This window comes from Lepidochelys kempii, chromosome 5, assembly GCF_965140285.1.
Source record: "Lepidochelys kempii isolate rLepKem1 chromosome 5, rLepKem1.hap1, whole genome shotgun sequence".
NCBI lineage: Eukaryota > Metazoa > Chordata > Testudines > Cheloniidae > Lepidochelys > Lepidochelys kempii.
In genome coordinates, this window is record NC_136384.1 from 75715982 (window position 1) to 75734546 (window position 18565).

Sequence of the window (18565 nt, forward strand, 5' to 3'; positions counted from 1 at the left end):
AGTTTTGAATTGCTGAACATTAAAAGGTAAATAATCTTACAATCACATTTCCAATGTTTGTGTAGGCAATTAATGGACTAGTGAACAATTGAACTTATAGAACAAAAAGGTTGGATTTGAAAAGGTTGAGTTCAAAAGCATGTAAAATGAGATAATGAAAAAGTGAAAACTTCTGTATAAAAGAAGTGCATTAATTATGAACAATCCCTGCTTGTTCTACTGAGGCCCCTATCACAAATGATTAATTCTCTAACATTACAATTCTTTGCATCAGGCATGTTAAAGTTTTTTGTAACATGTCTCTTGTGTAATTTACAAAGGATTCAGGGCATGTTTTGCCATCTTTACTCACAATGAGTAGTACCTTACTCTGTTCTCTTGATTTCAATGGATTACATGAGGTACAGCTCCATATGGGTTAAGGTGGCAGAATCTCAATTTTAGTATTCATCTAAGGCCTGGTCTACACTACGGGGTTAAGTCAAATTTAGCTGTGTTAGGTTGATTTTAAAATGAATGTGTCCACACAACCAACCCCGTTCCATCGACTTAAAGGGCTCTTAAAATCGACTTCTGTACTCCTCCCCGGTGAGGGGAGTAGCGCTAAAATCAACCTTGCTGCATCGAATTTGGGGTAGTGCGGACCCAAATCGACGGTATTGGCCTCCAGAAGCTATCCCAGAGTGCTCCATTGTGACTGCTCTGGACAGCACTTTGTACTCCAATGCACTAACCAGGTACACAGGAAAAGCCCTGGGAACTTTTGAATTTCATTTCCTGTTTGGTCAGCGTGGCAAACTCAGCAGCACAGATGACTATGCAGTCCCCCCAAAATCGCAAATGAGCTCCAGCATGGACCAAAAGGGAGACACTGGATCTGATTGCTTTTTGGGGAGAAGCATCTGTGCAGGCAGAACTCCGATCAAAAAGAAGAAATGCAAATACATTAGCCAAAATCTCACAGGGCATGTTGGAGAGAGGCTACAACAGGGACACACAGCAGTGCCATGTGAAAGTTAAGGAGCTCAGGCAAGCGTAGTCAAGCCTGTAGAAGCAGCTGTTTTCGTGCCTGCCCGACTTGGACTCTCTATCCTATCTATTTGCTTGATGTATTTTTTCAATTCCTGCCTCTGCCCCGAGCTTTTCAACTGGGAAATCCCCTGGCTCAAGCTCCTCACCTGGGACCATATGGTCTCACAAGGTGATTTTGAGCGTCAACCCTCCTTTTGTGAGCCTAATACGCAACACAAAAGAGCACCAGAGGCTCAACTGGCAGCCAAGTTTTTGTATGCAGTGAAGTTGTAGCTGTGTGGTTCCCAGGATATTACAGAGACAAGGTGGGTGAGGTAATATCAAGACTACCCGTCACTGGAGCTGAATTAGGTGTACTCAGTAAGGCTACCTCTACACTACACTGTGCTGCTGTAACTTTTCTGGTGAAGACGCTTAAGCAGATTGGAAGAGAGCATCTTAGGTCAGCATAATTTATGTCACTCAGGGTTGTGGATTATTCACACTCATGAGCAATGTAAATTATACCAAAGTAATCTGTAATGCAGACATACAATAAGGGATTGAATTTCTGCCCCACCACAGAACCTGATACCATACGAACATGTGGAGAACTTGCTTCAAAGAATTCTTTCACAACGACACGCCACTCATAATTACCACATCCCCACCATCAATCATAAAAAAAAAAAAAAGAATAATCTGGACACCACAGAGTGGACGAAACCACAATCTTGATCATTATACTGATTGCTTCAGGAAAAAAATTGACTGCATAGAAGTTGGTGTAATAAAAGATTTCACCTCAACCAGCGTAGACTTGTGCTTCAATCCACACAGCCTCCTCAACAAGGGCCTGTGTGTGCTCATATATATCTATGATCCTAATGTGCCATAAGCATCTTTTGCTGCAACACTATTTTAACTGGTATGCCAAGCTTCTGATGACTATAATTGTTTGTTGATAAAAAAAATTAAGATCTATATTAACAAGAGGTTTTGAGAATGCACACATGAATAATTTTGCCTGTTTATTACTAACATCAAATCAGTGCATCAATGTACAGTAACCTGAGGTGATGGTGTTTTCTTTATACAATAGTTTGGACCACTAAAGCTTATTTTTCCTCAAGCATTATCACAAACAGATGTTCTCAAGACTTATCCAGCAAACTTCAGACTCTGAAATCTTCAAGCAGTGCCTAAAATTAATGTGGAGCATACCTGCAAAAATAATCTACGCGCAACAATCCAGCTAGGTATTTATTATGATGCACTTATCACCATGGTATCCAAGTGCATAACATAATTACAGGGTTCTACCAAAAGGGCTAAAGTTCTCAAGACTGATCCAGCAAACTTCAGACTCTGAAATCTTCAAGCAGTGCCTAAAATTAATGTGGAGGATACCTGCAAAAATAATCTATGTGCAACAATCCAGCTAGGTATTTATTATGATGCACTTATCACCATGGTAACCAAGTGCATAACTTAATTACAGGGTTCTACCACATGGGCTAAAGTTGGTCTTTGGTTCTCTTACTTTTTTCATCAGACTGGAGATAAATGTAAAATATTAATATTGGTAATAGTTTGATCAAGAGAAAGCTATGATTAAGAGAGGAGTCTCATCCTGAAGACCATGAGATTTGTTTGCCTATTCTCTTGGGAAAGAACACTGTAAAGCCTAAGCAAGCCACTGACTGCATAAGGTTTGTTTCATGCTTCCACAAGTCCCACACCCTTGTCTCTGAGGAACCTGGCTATTGTAGAAGTCATGGTTGCAAAGAAAGGGAGGCAGGATCTGAGGTAGCATAGTCTAGGCTCAGCCAATTTGAGGACTTTGAAGATGACGACTGGAATCAAACTGAGGACAGCGTCTGGACAAACAGGGTGATATGCTCACACCTAGGAGATTGCTGCATTCAGTGGGCAAAGGTAAAATGGAAATATTGTAAACTTGCTGTGGTAGATCATATTTAAGTTGAAGATCCCAACTAACATATAAAGACAATAATGTCAAACTTGGATATACAAGCATTAAGAAATGGTTGTGATAGAAGTTGCTGAAAAACTCAGTGGAGAAAAGAAAATAAGGTACTGTATGTCTGAATAAGTAGAAAAGGGGAGCTTCAGTGAAGCATTAGAGAGTGACAGTGAAGGTGAAGGTCCCCCCACTTCAAACTGTGCCTATTTATGCACAAGCAAGCATCACACTCAGAGTAAAAAAAAAAAAAGCTAGAAGCAAAAACTGATGTAACCTATGCAAATGGTGACATTACAACCGCTGGAATACTTTGACTTCAGGAAAACATATGGAGCTCCTCAAATGTTAATGGGGGGGGGGGTGTAAATTGCCAAAGAATTAAAAATATGTACAGACTCTTTTAAAAAAAAAGCTTAGGAAACTATGTAAAAGAAAAAAATTGCAAAATATAAAAGGAATTATACACACAAGTGATGTCCTTGTGTGAATTTACTTTATGTTTCTTCCCCGATTATCTTAACTTTTATTTCTCTCAACAAAGTCAGCTACATGACAATGTTATAATTGTAGAACTGGTTCCTACAGCTCCAGCTGAAATCAGCTGAGGATCTAGCCCACAATCTTTAGGTCAAGATTTTAACAACATTTAAATACTTGTTTTATAATTGTTAATGTACCAGTGTTTTCTAAAGCTATCATTTATAAGAAAAGGTTCAATAACTCAATGCTGCAATTAGAACTGCTGTGCTGTAATGTCTGCAATGTTTTAGTTTTATTATATACACAGATCTATGTGTTGGGTAGGGCAAATTGACATAGTGGATGCGCTACTGATTTGTCAGCATCAGTTGTGCACTGCTTTGTAAAGTTCCATGTCTTAAGTAGTCAATTTTTTTTCTAAGATATGCAACACAAATAGTATCATAGCTATCATATCGAGTCCTCTTCCAGCTAATTCACCAAACAGAACATAAAAACAGGTTACAGTTGGAGTCTTTGCAGGTACTCCCTCAGCAGATTCTTAGATTAAAAATAAAACTGGACCAACAGTACACTTAAGACTCATTTTACTTATTTACCAAAAGTAGACAGCAACTACCAACAACAGTAATATAATTTTATTCTAACAGTATTGTGATCCTCAATTTGCCATTTGTGGTCATGTTTGTCCCAACCTATTAAAAAACCCTTTATTTTATTTTATTTTTAGTTGGGTGAAGTATTAGAAAGTCAAATGTTTCTTATCCATCTGTTACCACCAGTATGCCATTCATATCACTTCATAACCAGAGGCAGTTTCACCCACAGTGCTCTGTGATTGCTTCATACAATATACCAGCTCCCTAACTGTGCCAAGCATGACTGCTGTGCAAACCAGCTTGTTCTTCTCTCTGAACTAATTGTGTCCACTGGGCCAAGTTAATGTAATGCTTCTTCGATATCACCTTTGCCAACTGTGACAGATGTTGCAAGGAAGCCTGCAGTGTATATTCTGATGCTTATGGACTCAGCCTCAGTTGTAGCTATGCAAGATATATCAGGGTACTGTGCTCTTCTAAAAGGGTGCCAGCACATGGAGCAGTAAACACAATCAATAAAATCATATGGCTCACTACAAAAGTCACTTTATAAGCCATGCCTGGCATACATATGTGTTTTTACTTTTGAGTCTCTCAACCCCCCATTTATCTATTTACTGCCAATATTGATGGAGCTAAATATAAATGATTCTGCACCAAAGCACTATGATTCAGTATGGCTTGAAACTGCATTAACCCTCCAATTCAAAAATGTTGGTAAAAAGTTAAATTTGCTGCAGTCACAGGTAAAAAAGTACTGAATGCAAAAACTATACAGAAACTCCTTGAACTTAAAGAATAGAACTTCTCCTTTACTAAGTGTATCTTGCTGTTTTTTCAACACACTTAGGTAACTGAATGCACCAGCTTCTAATGTTTACTCTATTGGGAAAAAAAACACATCAGTTTATAAAAATCCTGCTTTAGCTTTAAACAAAGGAGAAAGTGCAGCTGTACATATTGCTCAAGGCTGTATTGGTCAAAAAATGACAAGGTGAGTGAGGTATGTATCTTTTACTAGACCAACTTCTGTTGGCCTACTTCTCACCAAGAGAAGTTGGTCCAGTAAAACATATTATCTCACCTACTTTGTCTCTCGAATATCCTGGGACCGACATATATACAACAACATTGTGAAGAAATGTCCTTTTGACAACTGAAATTGACCTTTCAATGTACGCAATAGATATTAGCTTTACCTTACAGTTAGTTATCCAATTAAAAATACTACCAATCAATTTTTTGGTAAAACACTTTTCTGCCTTTCAAAAATGCTGTGTGGTGGAAATCTCAAGCATGACAGTTTAGAGAATTCTACAATTTTCCATTTTTAATTCTTTTAATTGTTTTTAATTCAGCCCTTACAGCAATCTCACTTTCTTTTCCTATAATGCCTCTTTTTCAGCTGCTGTCACATCTGCCCCAGTCTCCCTTTTTGGCACTAAAACTGGTTTCTTATATTTCAAAAGCAAAGTTACTGTGTTAGTGTCGATGATTGAGTTAAGGATGGTCTGTCCTAGTGATTGAAGCAAGAATCTGGCCTACCAGTCAGAGGTGAACCCAGAGAGGGCAGGGCCTGGGCAAAGTCAAGGGCTGTGACTGGATTCAAGAAGCCAAAACCGAAACCGAAGCATTAACTGGAGTCACAGTCCAAGGGGCCGAGCCAGGAGTCAGGTACAGGCTGGAATAGGAGCAGGTACAGGGTGGGGCAGGAGCAAGGCCAGAGACAGCATCGGTAGGGACCGAACCAAGCATAGCTGCAGGCTAGGAATGCACTGAGCAGCCACTGGCAGCTGCTGCTGCTGAGCTTAAGTATCAGCCTGCTAACTCCTTCAACCAATCAAGTGATGCAGTAAGACAACTTCTTTCAGGGCCAGCTGCGTTTATCAGGTTGCCAAGAGACTGACTCTGCTGCAGGCTAGGCCTATAACTGTTAGCTTACACTTGGAACGACGGCCACTTCCAACACATTTAAGCCTCTATTAAGTATCAAAAATTTGTAATATAACAGTTCTTCATCTCTGATCTTGTCTGACCTCAAATACTTGGAATGTAACTATTACCTGCATCTGATATGTGAATGAATTGTCTACAACTGTTCTCTTTCATGCTTCTAACGTCAAATATACTTTATTCTAAACCAGTAGTTCTCAAACTTTTTTTTCGTGGACCACTTGAAATTGCTGAGGGTCTCGGTGGACCACTTAATGATCTTTCCAAATGTTGTTTGTACCGTTAGCTAACTATTGTAAAGCACTTTGGATAAAAGTGCTATATAAAAAACCCCTTTAAAATAATTAACGTTTTTTTGTTCTACAAATAAAACCACACAACTCATTTTAATATCAATAGTCTTACCTTTCTAATGCGATAGATATGTCCTCTCTCTCCCGCTGCAGCAGCCTCTGAGTTGGGGCTCGGAAGGAGGGGGGTCTCTCCAGGCACCGCCCAGGCACGCACCTTAGAGGGAACTATCCGCGGACCACCTGAGTGGAGCTTGCGGACCACTGGTAGTCTATGGACCACAGTTTGAGAACCTCTGTTCTAGACCTTCCATAGGACTGTGGCAATGGGAAATGAGGGTCCAGAACTTGCTACTTTCCAAGTTCATCCAACGGGAAAGCTATTAAGAACCAAAACTACATAACTATTCAACTGGCGGTTAAAATATTTGGGGTTAAGATAAAGATAGTCACATTAAAAAAGGAGGAAACAACTGAACATACACAAATTTGAACAGCTGGAAGCCAGAGTGGTCACCTCCCCACCTACTGCTCTCAGTGGGATGGGAATCAATGAAAGAAGCTAGGAATCAGAAAATCCAGGACAGCAATCGGTTGCAATCCTGTCTGGCAAAGTGGGGGGCAGGGAAGGAGGAGGAACTCTTTGTCTGCATTTCTGCAGAACAAGCCACAGGATCAACCCAAACATCATTAAACTATGTATTTTAAAGTAGTTACTTTGTCTGTAAAGTCGATCAAATGGGAGAGATTGAAATCAGTCAGTTGATTCCATTTTAATAAGTAAATAGGAATTGATGGCTTTACAGTAAAGTTTACTTCTGCCTCTTGCAACCTGTATAGAACCTATTAAATCTCTGGTTGGTACTACCTGAATTAATAATCAGAACATCTTGATCTTGAAATGCACCTCTCAGTGACAGTATAATATAGATAGTGTTCCACATTTTCAGCTTTTACCGATTTTCACTGATAAATTACCAGGTTTTTTTTTAGTAAAGGAGTTAAGTTTTTACTGAGTTTTACCCATTTATCAATCCACTCAGTATTTTTTGGGGTACTTATTTTTGTTAAACACTAAAGTTTAAGAACATAAGAATGGCCGTAGTGGGTCAGACTAATGATCCATCTAGCTCAGTACTCTGTTTTCCGACAGTGGCCAATGCAGGTTCCCCAGAGGGAATGAACACAACAGGTAACCATGAAGTGATCCATTCCCTGTTGCTCATTCCCAGCTTCTGGCAAACAGAGGCTAGGGACACCATCCCTGCCCATCCTGGCTAATAGCCATTGATGGACCTATCCTCCATGAACTTATCTAGTTCTTTTTTTAACCCTGTTATAGTCTTTGCCTTCACAACCTCCTCTGGCAAAGAGTTCCACAAGTTGACTGTGCATTGTGTGAAGAAATATTTCCTTTTGTTTGTTTTAAATCCACTGTCTATTAATTTCATTTGGTGACCCCTTGTTGTTCTGTTATAAGGAGGAGTAAATAACACTTCCTTATTTACTTTCTCCACACCAGTCATGATTTTATAGACCTCTATCATATCCCCCTGTCAAGGTTCCTCCCCCACTCTGAACTCTAGGGTACAGATGTGGGGACCTGCATGAAAAACCTCCTAAGCTTATCTTTACCAGCTTAGGTCAAAACTTCCCCAAGGTACAAAATATTACCCCCGTTATCCTTGGACTGGCCGCTACCACCACCAAACTAATACTGGTTACTGGGGAAGAGCTGTTTGGACGCGTCCTTCCCCCCAAAATACTTCCCAAAACCTTGCACCCCACTTCCTGGACAAGGTTTGGTAAAAAGCCTCACCAATTTGCCTAGGTGACTACAGACCCAGACCCTTGGATCTTAAGAACAATGAACAATCCTCCCAACACTTGCACCCCCCTTTTCCTGGGAAATGTTGGATAAAAAGCCTCACCAATTTGCATAGGTGACCACAGACCCAAACCCTTGGATCTGAGAACAATGAAAAAGCATTCAGTGTTTTACAAGAAGACTTTTAATAAGAAATAGAAGTAAATAGAAATAAAGAAATCCCCCCTGTAAAATCAGGATGGTAGATATCTTACAGGGTAATTAGATTCAAAAACATAGAGAACCCCTCTAGGCAAAACCTTAAGTTACAAAAAAGATACACAGACAGAAATAGTTATTCTATTCAGCACAATTCTTTTCTCAGCCATTTAAAGAAATCATAATCTAACACATACCTAGCTAGATTACTTACTAAAAGTTCTAAGACTCCATTCCTGGTCTATCCCCGGCCAAGACGACTACAGACAGACACAGACCCTTTGTTTCTCTCCCTCCTCCCAGCTTTTGAAAGTATCTTGTCTCCTCATTGGTCATTTTGGTCAGGTGCCAGCGAGGTTACCTTTAGCTTCTTAACCCTTTACAGGTGAGAGGAGCTTTCCCCTGGCCAGGAGGGATTTCAAAGGGGTTTACCCTTCCCTTTATATTTATGACACGCCCCCCAAATCTCAGCTAGGGTGAAACACTGGCTGGGATTTCTTCCTGGAGCTCTAGGAAAAACAGAGTTAATAAGACACATGCATCTCTAAATATACTACCAGTACATAAAGACTAACAATATTTTCCACATCTCAAGGACGATTTTAACCAGTTGATTCTGGGAAACTTTCACGGGAGAGTGCATCAGCCACTTTGTTAGAAGCTCCTGAGATGTGTTGGATGTCGAAATCAAAATCTTGGAGAGCTAAACTCCACCGAAGAAGTTTTTTGTTAGTTTCTTTGACGGTGTGAAGCCACTTTAGTGCAGCATGGTCGGTTTGCAGGTGGAAACGCCGTCCCCAAACATATGGGCGTAGCTTTTCCAGAGCGTAGACAATGGCATAACATTCTTTTTCAGTGACTGACCAGTTGCTTTCCCTCTCAGACAGTTTTTTTGCTGAGAAACACTACAGGGTGGAATTCTTGATCAGGTCCTTTCTGCATTAAAACTGCTCCCACACCACGCTCTGACGCATTAGTGGTTACTAGGAACTGTTTGTCAAAGTCTGGGGCCCTTAGTACAGGGTCAGACATGAGTGTCGCTTTAAGCTTGTTAAAGGCCTTCTGACACTTTCCGGTCCACTGAACAGCATTTGGCTGTTTCTTTTTGGTTAGGTCTGTCAGTGGGGCAGCGATTTGGCTGTAGTGCGGTACAAATCGTCTGTAATACCCGGCCAAGCCTAAGAAGGATTGAACCGGTTTCTTTGACTTTGGGACAGGCCACTTTTGGATAGCATCCACTTTGGCCTGTAGGGGGCTGATAGTTCCTTGACCCACCTGGTGTCCAAGGTAAGTCACTCTGTTTAGGCCTATTTGACACTTCTTAGCCTTAACAGTTAGTCCTGCCTCCCTTATGCGCTCAAGGACTTTTTGTAGATGTTCCAGGTGGTCTGCCCAGGAATCCGAAAATATGGCCACATCGTCAAGGTAGGCGACTGCATATTCTCCTAATCCCGCTAGGAGACCATCTACAAGTCTTTGGAAAGTGGCGGGTGCATTTCGCAGCCCGAAAGGGAGTACATTAAATTCATACAGCCCGAGATGTGTGATGAAGGCTGACCTTTCCTTGGCAGATTCATCTAGCGGTACCTGCCAGTACCCCTTGGTTAAGTCCAAGGTAGAGATGAACTGGGCCCGTCCCAGTTTCTCTAATAGTTCATCTGTGCGTGGCATTGGATAGTTGTCTGGGCGAGTTACAGCATTTAGCTTACGGTAGTCCACGCAAAAACGTATTTCCCCATCTGGTTTGGGAACTAGAACCACTGGAGATGCCCATGCACTTTCAGAGGGGCAGATTACACCCATCTGTAACATATCCTGGATCTCCCGTTCTATAGCAGTTTTAGCTTGAGGAGACACCCGGTAAGGTTGAACCCTAATTGGGTGAGCATTACCTGTGTCAATGGAGTGGTATGCCCGTTCAGTCAGTCCTGGGGTGGCTGAGAATGTTGGCGCGTAGCTAGTGCACAGCTCCTGGATCTGCTGTCGCTGCATACGCCCAAGGGTCTTGAAGAGGTTCACCTCTTCCACACCACCACCACATTTCCCTTCGTAGTAGACACCTTTGGGCCACTCAGCGTCGTCTCCTCCCTGGGCTGTAAACTGACAAACCTTTAATTCTCTGGATCGATTAGAAGAGCTGAGAGGCGGTGGGTTGCTCCGTGCCGCCGTCCAAGCTCTCTGGAGGCTTTCATCTGCTTCCTGTTCGGTCTGGAACTGTTCCCTTGATGCTGGAGACATCAGTTCCTCATGGGATTGTGGACCTAGGCTTGGTCCCTCTGGAAGCGATATAGGGGATGGAGCTGTTTCTGTTGACTGTGAACCGCTCTCCGCTGGTGCACTATGTTGGGATTCAGGCTCCGGCTGAGCCTCTTGTGTAGGGTTATCGGCTGCTGCCAGTTCAGGTTCAGTGGGGCCCTCTGGCGTTGAGGTTGCAAGTACTGGACTCAGTGCTGGCACGGGGTCTGGTGTTGGTTGTTTGGCTGGTTCCGGTTCTGGGACTGGTTCCGTCTGGGTCTCTGGGACTGGATCCACTACTGCTGTTGCAGACATTGGCCTGGGGTCCGGGTCCATCACCTCTGACTGGGTCCTGATAGAAGTTTCTGGAACAGACCTAGGCCTCACGGCTTGTTTAGCCTGGCTGCGGGTGACCATTCCCACCCTCTTGGCCTGCTTCACATGATTGGCCAAGTCTTCCCCCAACAGCATGAGGATGGGATAATCATCATAGACTGCAAAAGTCCACATTCCTGACCAGCCCTTGTACTGGACAGGCAACTTGGCTGTAGGCAAATTGAAAGAGTTGGACTTGAAGGGTTGAATCGTCACTTGGATCTCTGGGTTGATTAAATTGGGGTCCACTAAGGAAGCATGGATAGCTGACACTTGTGCTCCGGTGTCCCTCCACGCAGTGACCTTCTTCCCGCCCACACTCACAGTTTCCCTCCGCTCCAAGGGTATCTGGGAGGTACCTGGGCCTGTGGACCTCTGGTGTGATTCCGGTGCAATGAACTGTAATCTGTTGGGGTTCTTGGGGCAGTTGGCCTTTACATGCCCCAGCTCGTTACATTTAAAACATCGTCCAGCTGACGGGTCACTGGGGCGAGGTGGGTTGCTGGAGAACGGGGTGGTGGGACGATAAGGGGTCTGGAGGGTTCTTTGGGAGGTAGGTGGGGCTTTGGGCGGCCCCCGGTAATAGGGTGTGGTCTGGGGTGGTCCCTTCTGGTCTCCGCTCCAACTGCGACCAGTTTTCTTCTTCTCTGCCACCTCCACCCATCTGGCTCCAATCTCTCCTGCCTCGATTACAGTTTTGGGTTTCCCATCTAGGATGTATCTTTCTATTTCCTCAGGAACACCCTCTAAGAATTGTTCCATTTGCATTAGGAAGGGCAAATTTACTGGAGATTCAACACTTGCTCCTGATATCCAGGCATCCCAATGTTTCACAATGTGGTAGGCATGTCGGGTAAATGACATGTCTGGTTTCCACCTTAGGGCTCGGAACCTCCGACGAGACTGCTCGGGTGTTATCCCCATTCTGACTCTCGCCTTGGATTTAAACAGTTCATACTTGTTCATGTGTTCTTTAGGCATTTCAGCTGCCACCTCAGCTAAGGGTCCACTGAGCTGCGGCCTCAGCTCTACCATGTATTGGTCAGTAGAGATGTTGTACCCAAGGCAGGCCCTTTCGAAGTTTTCTAGGAAGGCCTCAGTATCATCACCTGCCTTGTAGGTGGGGAACTTTCTGGGATGGGAAGTGGTACCTGGAGAAGGATTGCTAGGGTTTGTTGGTATATTCTGCTGGGCCTTTATCCTCTCCACCTCCTCCACATGCTTCCTCTCTTTTTCCTTCTCCTCCTTCACATGCTTCCTCTCTTTTTCCTTCTCCTCCTCCACATGCTTCCTTGCCTCCATTTCCCTCTTGTGGGCAGCCTCCTGTACCTCCTTCTCCAGCCGCATGAGTTCTATCTGTCTTTCATGTTCCCTTTGTTTTTCCTCAGCCTGAAATTTGGCTAATTCCAGCTGTAGTCGAGCTGAGGATTTGGTCATTCTAACCTCTCTGTTTTTAACTAACTTTACACCTGAGGTTTAGAAATAAACAAACAAAACGTGGCTGTAAAATTTTGCTGTGCTGGAATAGAATACCTATTCTCTGATAGTGACTGTCAGCCTACAGAAAAAGACAATTCCCTTGTCTCTGCTCTGGGCCCAAATTAAAGCAAAAAACCTCCAACTACTTGGAAACCTGCTTACCCAGCCCAAAGAAAAAGCAAATGGGTATAACACACACCCCCTATTTACTTTTAGGAAGAAAAGAAAAAAAAACCTCTGGGTTGGAAGACTGTGAATTTCCCTGCAGGAGTTAAGTACCCTGCCTCCAGGCAAAGAACACCTGCAATTCACAAGATAATCCCCTTTTGTCTCTGCTTGGCCACAAACCAGAGAGAAACCAAGCTGCTTTCAGTTTCAAAGCTGCTTTCTGGACTTTCTTTCCAAAGAAAAAAAAATTTCCTTTTTAAAATCTGTTTTTCTAGTTCAAAAAATCTCAACTGGATCTCAAATGATTTCAGGTTAATCCCACCACTGTGCCACCATGTCAAGGTTCCTCCCCCACTCTGAACTCTAGGGTACAGATGTGGGGACCTGCATGAAAAACCTCCTAAGCTTATCTTTACCAGCTTAGGTCAAAACTTCCCCAAGGTACAAAATATTACCCCCGTTATCCTTGGACTGGCCGCTACCACCACCAAACTAATACTGGTTACTGGGGAAGAGCTGTTTGGACGCGTCCTTCCCCCCAAAATACTTCCCAAAACCTTGCACCCCACTTCCTGGACAAGGTTTGGTAAAAAGCCTCACCAATTTGCCTAGGTGACTACAGACCCAGACCCTTGGATCTTAAGAACAATGAACAATCCTCCCAACACTTGCACCCCCCTTTTCCTGGGAAATGTTGGATAAAAAGCCTCACCAATTTGCATAGGTGACCACAGACCCAAACCCTTGGATCTGAGAACAATGAAAAAGCATTCAGTGTTTTACAAGAAGACTTTTAATAAGAAATAGAAGTAAATAGAAATAAAGAAATCCCCCCTGTAAAATCAGGATGGTAGATATCTTACAGGGTAATTAGATTCAAAAACATAGAGAACCCCTCTAGGCAAAACCTTAAGTTACAAAAAAGATACACAGACAGAAATAGTTATTCTATTCAGCACAATTCTTTTCTCAGCCATTTAAAGAAATCATAATCTAACACATACCTAGCTAGATTACTTACTAAAAGTTCTAAGACTCCATTCCTGGTCTATCCCCGGCCAAGACGACTACAGACAGACACAGACCCTTTGTTTCTCTCCCTCCTCCCAGCTTTTGAAAGTATCTTGTCTCCTCATTGGTCATTTTGGTCAGGTGCCAGCGAGGTTACCTTTAGCTTCTTAACCCTTTACAGGTGAGAGGAGCTTTCCCCTGGCCAGGAGGGATTTCAAAGGGGTTTACCCTTCCCTTTATATTTATGACACCCCCCCTTAGTCATTTATTTTCCAAGCTGAAAAGTCCCAGTTTTATTAATCTCTCCTCATACGGAAGCAGTTCCATGCCCCTAATAATTTTTGTTGCCCTTTCTGAACCTTTTCCAATTCCACTATAACTTTTTTGAGATGGGGCGAGCAGATCTGTATGCAGTATCCAAGATGTGGGCCTACCATGGATTTATATAGAGGCAATATGATACTTTCTGTCTTATTATCTATCCCTTTCTTAATGATTCCCAACATTCTGTTTGCTTTCTTGACTGTCGCTGCACACTGCGTGGATGTTTTCAGAGAACTATCTACAATGACTCCAAGATCTCTTTCTTGAGTGGTAACAGCTAATTTAGACCCCATCATTTAATATGTTTAGTTGGAATTATGATTTTCAAAGTGCACTACTTTGCATTTATAAACATTGAATTTCATCTGCCATTTTGTTGTCCAGTCACCCAGTTTTGAGAGATCCTTTTGTAGCACTTCATAATCTTCCTGGGACTGAACTATCTTGAGTAGTTTTGTATCATCTGCAAATTTTGCCACCTCACTTTTTTACCCCCTTTTCCAGATCATTTATTAATACGTTGAATAGGACTGGTCCCAGTACACACCCTTAAGGGACACCATTATTTACCTCTCTCCATTCTGAAAACTGACCATTTATTCCTACCCTTTGTTTCCGATCTTTTAACCAGTTACCAATCCATGAGAGGACACTCCCTCTTATCCTATGACAGCTTACATTGCTTAAGAGCCTTTGGTGAGGGACCTTGTCAAAGGCTTTCTGAAAATCTAAGTACACCATATCCACTGGATCTCCCTTCTCCAGCATGCTTGTTGACCCCCCGCTCGAAGAATTCTAGTAGATTGGTGAGGCATGATTTCCCATTACAAAAACCATATTGACTCTTCCCCAACAAATTATGTTCATCTATGTGTCCGACAATTTTGTTCTTTACTATAGTTTCAACCAGTTTCCCAGTACTGAAGTCAGGCTTACCAGTCTGTAATTGCCATGATCACCTCTGGAGCCCTTTTAAAAAATTGGTATCATATTAGCTATCCTCCAGTCATTTGGTACAGAAGCTGATTTAATGACAGTTAGTAGTTCTGCAATTTCACATTTGAGTTCCTTCAGAACTCTTGGGTGAAAACTATCTGGTCCTAGTTATTTATTACTGTTTAGTTTATCAAATTGTTCCAAAACCTCCTCTAATGACACCTCAATCCTGGACAGTTCCCCAGATTTGTCTCCTAAAAAGAATGGCTCAGGTTTGGGAATCTCCCTCACATCCTCAGCCAGGAAGACCAATGCAAATAATTCATTTGGTTTCTCCGCAACGGCCATATCATCCTTGAGTGCTCCTTTAGCATCTCGATTGTCCAGTGGCCCCCACTGGTTGTTTAGGAGGCTTCCTGCTTCTGATGTACTTAAAAAAATTTTTGCTATTATTTTTTAAGTCTGTGGCTAGCTGTTCTTCAAATTCTTTTTTGGTCTTCCTAATTATATGTTTATACTTCATTTGCCAGAGTTTATGCTCCTTTCTATTTTCCTCACTAGGATTTAACTTCCACTTTTTAAAGGATGCCTTTTTGCCTCTCACTGCCTCTTTTACTTTGTTGTTTAGCCACGGTGGCACTTTTTTTGGTTCTCTTACTATGTTTTTTAATTTGGGGTATACATTTAAGTTGAGCCTCCATTACGGTGTCTTTAAAAAGTTTCCATGTAGTTTGCAGGGATTTCACTTTTGGCGCTGTACCTTTAAATTTCTGTTTACCTAACCTCCTCATTTTTGTGTAGACCCCTTTTCTGAAATTAAATTCTACAGTGTTGGGCTGCTATGGTGTTTTCCCCACCACAGGGGAATTGTTAAAAATTATGCAATTGTGTCCTGCAGCTCTGATACTGAAGTAGTTCCACAGTGTAAAACACAGAACACACACACGGTGGAGGTCGGAAAATCAAACAACGTTAATATCGTGCCATGATTGTCTCACAAGGAGATGCTGCCTAACTACTTCTGTGTGTCCATTTAGTATGGCACTGAATTTAGAGAATCAATCCTCCACAGATAAAGATACGTATTGCGCTCTATTCATCTGGTTACTTCCTTTAGTACCAATCTCCTCACGGGTTTGTATGGGCAGGCCTAGGTTCTTCTGGATCCCCACACAGCCAGTCCTGCCCTTTCTGTGGCTGGCTCCAGACTACCCCCAAAATGGCTTTTCCCCCATCCAAGGCTCCTGGGGAGGGCATCTCACTCTCTACTGGTCAGGCTAGCTCTTCTTCCTGAGTTTTCCCTTATCAGTCACTTCACTCTGCCCCCTCCTCTGAGCAGGCATGCCTGCAATCCTTCCCCAACCAACAGGGGCACCTCTTGTTCTACATAGTCTCTCTCCTCTCCCCTCCTCCTCTGGGTTGCCTAGCAGACTCCATTCTGCCCTTGGATTACCCTTCCTACCAGGGACGGTGTGCCGCTCGCTGAACTACCAGCACAGAGAGCCCCAGGAACCCAGGTAAACTCCCTGGGGGTTATGGATAGATAAAGTAAAAAAGGTGAATCTGGGGCAAAAATGCAAATCTAAGCCCGAACATCAACAAGGAAATCAGTGCTTAGACATTTTCAAGAAAAGTAAAGACAGAAGTGAAGAGACCGCATTGAGCTGCCAGTACTGCAGCACTGAGGTCAGTGCTCATGCTGACAGAATAAAGGAGAATGTTGAAAGTAAGTGACAGAAGAAGCTTAAAGAAGAAAGTGACCTTCAGGATAAACAGTCAATATCAGTTTCCACCAGGGCTTTAATGGAAGTGAGGACACAGCTTGATTGTGTCAATGAATTTGTGCGTGCTCTTTGATTCGCTGGACAACCAGTGTTAATCACAGAGGGGCTTATTGGTGACTTTGTGCATAATACGGTCCAGCAGCAAAAATACTTCCTAATGCAGACAACCTCACTCATAAGATGCTTTAGTATCTAAACTGATGGAACGAATTAATGGAAATGTGGTATCTAGTCTGATTTTTGACAAGTCTCCTGATGCTTAGACCATCTGATTCTTGGCCTTTTTTTTTTTTTTTTAATTTCAAAGTGAATAAATCCGCATTGTTTTCTGCTGATGTGACATTTATCCCCTCTGCTGACAGCCATTTTATCGATGCAGGAATAACTGACATGTGTGAGATATACCAACTAATTTGGGGAAACGTGGCCACAACTAATACAGATTCTGCTTCCTACAAGGCTAAGTTTGCATGGGAGATTAAACTCAATCAGAAACCAGAGCTGCTATGTATTACCTGTCCTGCTCATCTGATTAACATTATACTGTCAGCAGCTACTGCTACAGAAGAAATGAAAGACAGGAAATCTTGCATCATTGGATTCTGGGCCGTTTTCAAGAATGTGAACAAACTGAAGGCTTTGTTTTACACAGTGCGAGACAAGTGCAGAGCCAGCTACCAATTAAAGTATCCTGGTTGTGCCACATCAGTGGATCAGCTTATATTGCACTGCCTGTCATATAAATACAGTGTGGACTGTGCTAATGTGTCTCCTAGATCATCCTGAGTTCGTTAGTTCTAAAGCAGAAACACTGAAGAGACTGGAAAATAACCAAAATGACCAGTGGATTAGGCACACCAAGCTAATCATAGAATCACAGAACTGGAAGGGACCTAGAGAGATCATCTAGTCCAGTTCCCTGCACTCAAGGCAGGACTAAGTATTATCTAGACCATCCCCAACAGGTGTTTGTCAAAGTCTGCTCTTAAAAAGCCCCAATGATGGAGATTCCACAACTTCCCTAGACAATTTATTCTAGTGCTTAACCACTCTGACAATTAGGAAGTTTTTCCTAATGTCTAACCTAAACCGCCCTTGCTGCAATTTAAGCCCATTGCTTCTTGTCCTAACCTCAGAGATTAAGAAGAACAATTTTTCTCCCTCCTTCTTGTAACAACCTTTTATGTACTTGAAAATTGTTATCATGTCCCCTCCCAGTCTTCTCTTCTCCAAACTAAACAAACCCTATTTTTTCCAATCTTCCCTCATAGGTCGTGTTTTCTAGACCTTTAATAATTTTAGTTGCTCTTCCCTGGACTTTCTCCAATTTGTCCACATCTTTCCTGAAATGCGGTGCCCAGAATTGGACACAATACTCCAGTTGAGGCCTAATCAGTGCGGAATAAAATGGAAGGATTACTTCTCGTGTCTTGCTTACAATACTCCTGCTAATACATCTCAGAATGATGTTTGCTTTTTTTGCAACAGCGTTGCATCATATTTAGCTTGTGATCCACTATGACCCCCAGATGCCTTTCCACAGTACTCCTTCCTAGGCAGTCATTTCCCATTTGGTATGTGTGCAACTGATTGTTCCTTCCTAAGTGGAGTACTTTGCATTTGTCCTTTTTGAATTTCATTCTATTTACTTCAGACCATTTCTCCAGTTTTTCCAGATCATTTTGAATTTTAATCCTGTCCTCCAAAGCACTTTCAACCCCTCCCAGCTTGGTATTGTCCGCAAACTTTATAAGTGTACTCTCTATGCCAGTATCTAAATCAAAGATGAAGATATTGAACAGAACCGGACGCAGACCCGATCCCTGCGGGACCCCACTCGTTACTTCCTTCCAGCGTGACTGTGAACCACTGATAACTACTCTCTGGGAACAATTTTCCAACCAGTT

The 18565-nt window shown here is 42.5% G+C and overlaps 1 protein-coding gene across 4 annotated transcripts in view; it reads right to left on the reverse strand.

Annotated features, from left to right (window-relative positions):
* DTWD2 (DTW motif tRNA-uridine aminocarboxypropyltransferase 2) overlaps positions 1–18565 on the reverse strand; it is a 191785-nt gene that overhangs the window by 36906 nt on the left and 136314 nt on the right. The window lies entirely within an intron of this gene.